We start from the raw sequence: 4820 nt of genomic DNA, 5'->3' as shown, positions 1-4820 counted from the left end.
ATAAAGTATCCAGCCATTATTAATATAATTTTTCATATTATATGGCTGGATACTTTTTCTAGACAGCCCTTGTATATATAATTACATATAACTATATGTATAGTTTTTTTTATATATATATATATATATATATATTCCTTTCTCTCCCCATTGTCAAATTTTACCCATATCATAAGTGGCTTGAGAGGAGGCATCATTTTAGATATTCTTGAATTCCCCACAGAAGAGTAGGAATTCAGTAATACTTTAAATTTTTCCAGGTATCAGTGAATATTGATAGAAATATCCTCATGCTTATTTTACCAGTGATATTGTTAAATGTGCATCTGGTTGCAAGATTGAATTACAGGTGTTTCAAACACTATGGAAGAGACCTTTTTGCTTTTATTTTCTACAATGAAGATACATCTATTTTTAACCTTGTAGACCAGAAGGATCAGCAACATTTCACATCCGGAACACATAGCTACTGTAAAAGGAGCCACAGAGGCTAACTCTGCCTTGGACTGTGAAAAAGAGAGCTGAATGATGGCAAGGGCTAAGAAACTATTTAATATCCCACTTTCAATAGCAACCGTTTTACAGACAGGAAGAGGCAGCATACAAACTTTAGCAAAGGAGTACCCAAACAACAAACCCAAAGCAGGAACTAAGAGACCCAACAGAAGCACCCCTGGGTTAGATGTTTTTAGAAACATTAATCCCACTCTGAAAGTCAAATAAATCCCTATAAACATTAAAATAAAACTCAGAGGTCTAGTTATTCTCTCTAAGAAGATTGCTTTTTCAGGTGTTCTACGCTTGATGACTATTCCCATTGATATTGGTATAAGTATGAAAAGGAGGGTGGACACAATTTTAGAAACAGGAATATGAAATGTACTTGATAACCCTAATATCTTACTGTATATATAAGAATTGACAGGCATCATTATCAGAGCCAGTAATGTTGATGTGCAAGTCATCAAAATGGCCAAAGTGACATCTCTTTCTAGAAGCAAAGCAAAGAGATAGCCCCCACCCCCTCCTGGGCATGTGCAGGTCATTACAAATCCAAAAGCTTGTGCCTCAGGCAATGCCAAAATCTGAGACAAAACAAATCCACAAAATGGCATAAAAAAAACCTGTGTAACTGCTACCATACTGTTTGAAACACCTGTAATTCAATCTTGCAACCAAATGCACATTTATTTAACAATATCACTGGTAAAATAAGCATTAGGATAGTTCTATCAATATCCACTAATGCCTGGAAATGACTGTCTTTTGTTTGTTTGAGCACTTTGACTCTGACATTCTTTATTTCTTCAGTGAGTCTTTCTTGCCTACCTTCAGAATCCCAGAGCTGAATAGTCAAATTTGTTTCTCCTTCTTCATCTGTCACTAGCTGTATGCTAAAGTTTGTAACATCTGATGAGGTCTTGGTCACATTCACCACTTGTAGAATTTTAGGGTCTTCCAATTGCACAAAGAGGTACCTGGAGTTAGACTATTTATCTTTTAGCTTCACCTTACAGTGACGGTTTCTTCAGTGTTTGTGAAAAATTGTTTCAGTCTTCTCTATATTCAGAAAATTAAGAAATGATTTCTTTCCTTCTCTCAGAGTCACAAACAATAAGCATAGGACAATAAAAACTTTTATAATCATTTTCAAAGCTTAAATAAATCATACCTGCAAAACCAATTTTAAAAAACTAAAGAACATTCTTTGCACAGTTGTTCCAGTGATGATCTTAGGTTGAGTTAGGTAGCAGTTGTTTTTGCTGGATCAAAACCCAGTTGGAGGGGCCAGGCGCGGTGGCTCACGCCTGTAATCCTAGCACTCTGGGAGGCCGAGGCGGGTGGATCGCTTGAGGTCAGGAGTTCGAGACCAGCCTGAGCAAGAGCAAGATCCCATCTCTACTAAAAATAGAAAGAAATTATATGGACAACTAAAATATATATATAGAAAAAAATTAGCTGGGCATGGTGGCACATGCCTGTAGTCCGGCTACTCAGTAGGCTGAGGCAGGAGGATCGCTTGAGCCCAGGAGTTTGAGGTTGCTGTGAGCTAGGCTGACGCCACAGCACTCACTCTAGCCTAGGTAACAAAGCGAGACTCTGTCTCAAAAAAAAAAAAAAAAAAAAAAAAAAATCCAGTAGGAGGGACTGCTATACTTTTCAAACAAATAAAAAGCTATCTAGTGAGCGACACAATCTGTTTAACTTGTAGGTAAGAAAATTTAAAAGCCATGGCATTTATCAAAGTCAATTTATTACAACAGAAACCTAATCTTTTTCCTCTTGACTACCTCATTTCCACTAACGAAAAATCAGCCTCTTATTTACTGTAATTTAAATCCTGGGTATCATTTTTTCAGTTCTCTTTCTTGCCATGAAAAATTTATACTAAAAGCAGTCAGGATCAAAAAGTCCATAACAAATATTGAGGAGGCCTGGAGGTCGGTGTTAATATTTTATTCACTCAAGTTAAAATCAAATAAATATTCACTGAACATCTGTTTGCCTGGGGGCACTCTGGCTATACCGTAGTGATCGAGCCAGAAGCAGTCTCTGCTTCCCTGGAGCTTAGTCGGGTGACCTGTTAGCAACAGTTAGAAAACTGCAGAGCCCATAAACGAGCCTTGGCAGCATCCTCAGGCTGCTAATAGTTTTCCTACAACTCTAAAGGGTGACTGTATCCTTCAGGCAAAAACTGAAACTGTTTTTGGTGTTCTTATGTAGGAAAATAATTTCCTGAATGGCTACCAGATAACTTGGGAACATTGGAAAATAGGTGCCTGCTACCATGGCCAAAAGTAGGAGCCTGGTTAAGGGGCCACTGCTACTGGACACTTGAACCCTGGCACAATGGGGCCATGGAAAGACACTGCATTAATTCTAATCTCTTGTTCCTTCTTTGCAACACCAATTCCTATTCACAGTGATGGGCAAGAACATTCAAGTGACCCAACTTAGGTCATGTCCCTTGGTTGCCAGGGATAAGGAAAAGCATCAGTCTTTTGGACTTCAACCCACAGACTCACACAATTGTGCATTTCCAAACAAGGGGAGGGTATTCTGAGGCTAAGCAGAAAACAAACAGAAAAACAAACAAACAAAAATCCAAACACAACTGTCTACTTACTGTGCCTACAGATCTAGTAATCTCTAAACACATGACCGTTTCGGCAGGTCCTTAATGAAATCATGATGCAATCTGTGTTAAATGAAAAGACAGTTTATATTAAGTATTTTAGACCATATTTTCCTCTTAAAAATTGTGAAACCCATTTTTATTAGACATTTTGACAAGTTTTTAAAAAATTTTATTGTTTATGTAGGTTGATATTTTGAACAAAATTGACTTTAGATCTCAGGAATTTTCTTTCCATGTACCACATTAAGAAATACAAGATATCTTGTCCCAAATGTGAGAATAGCGACTGGAACTAATATGTTCAGTGACATTTCAGTTAAATTCCCAGGGAATTTCCCTAGTTTAAAATGACAAAAACCAAACAAACATACAACAAAACCTTCACAAAGCCAAAGTTATCTTTACGGTTATGTGACCAAATATCTTGATTTGCAATTTTTGTTGCCCAGGTCGAAGATGTGAAATATGTCAACATTTTTCCCTCAGAATCCCCTATCTACAACGTTTTCACTTCTTCAGGTTTTCCAAGCCCTTTTCTTATCTGAAACTATGGGGACTAAAACCAGACAAATCTAGAAAAAATTTGATAATCTATCACTCACACAAATAAGGGGTCTTCAAAAAGTTCATGGAAAATGAGTATGATGACAAAATGATTCGTGATTTCAAAATTTTTTTGCACCAAATAAACTTGTACTAACTTGTTTAATGTGGCTAAATAGGATCTAGTGTGAGGCATGAAGAAAGATAATATATCAGTTTGAAGAGTCCCTTTTATCAGAGCAACATGAATTCTGCTAAAATTGAAGCAAGAACAAACATCAAATGTATGCAGAAGATTGGGTGGAATCATGGCAAAATTATCAATGCTTTACAAAAATTTATGGGGACAATGACCCCAAAGAAATCAGCAGTTTACAAGTAGATAATTTGTTTTAAGAAGGCACAAAGTGATGCTGAAGCTGAAGCCTGAAGCAGTAGACTATCCACATTAATTTGTGAGGAAAATATTTAACTTGTTCATGCCCTAATTGAAGAGGATGGACAATTAACAGCACCAACAATATCCAACACTATAGACATCACAATTGGCTCAGTGTACACAATTCTGACTGAAAAATTAAAGTTGAGCAAACTTTCCACTTGATGGGTGCCAAAACTGTTGTGGCCAGATCAGTTGCAGAAAAGAGCAGAGCTTAAAATGGAAATTTTAAACAATTGGGATCAAGAGACAAATTCACAAAATGAAACAAAACAAAACAAAACAAAAAAAACCCTAAGGAAAACCAAAACAGGAATGAAAGACCTTAGAAAAACTTAAAATATTGATATGTCAGTGAGAAACATAAGTGAAATCAATACATTTGATAGATTTAAAAAAAAACAGTTTACAAAGTAGATTGGTTATTTATAAAGTATAAATATTTATTATACTCTAAGAGCTTCTATAGTTGACTAAACAAAATAAAAAGACAATCCATAAGAGAAATGACCAGAGGATCTGAATAGGCAATTCATAGAAGAGCAATTCCAAATGACCAGAAAACTTATTAAAAGATGCTCAGATTGGCTGGGCACACTTGTGGCTCACACTTGTAATCCTAGCATTTGGGAGACGGAGGCAGTAGAATCACTTGAGGTCTGGCGTTCAAGACCAGCCTGAGTAAGAGCAAGACCCCAT

At 36.5% G+C, this 4820-nt stretch overlaps 1 pseudogene; it reads right to left on the bottom strand.

Moving 5' to 3' along the window:
• Positions 1 to 314: 314 nt before the first annotated feature.
• LOC138381394 (sodium/bile acid cotransporter 5-like) lies at positions 315 to 1648 on the bottom strand (annotated as a pseudogene).
• Between the last annotated feature and the right edge of the window lie 3172 nt (positions 1649 to 4820).

Source organism: Eulemur rufifrons, chromosome 3, assembly GCF_041146395.1.
Source record: "Eulemur rufifrons isolate Redbay chromosome 3, OSU_ERuf_1, whole genome shotgun sequence".
NCBI lineage: Eukaryota > Metazoa > Chordata > Mammalia > Primates > Lemuridae > Eulemur > Eulemur rufifrons.
Note: the sequence above shows the minus strand (reverse complement) of the source record. Positions and strands in the feature narration are given on the sequence as shown.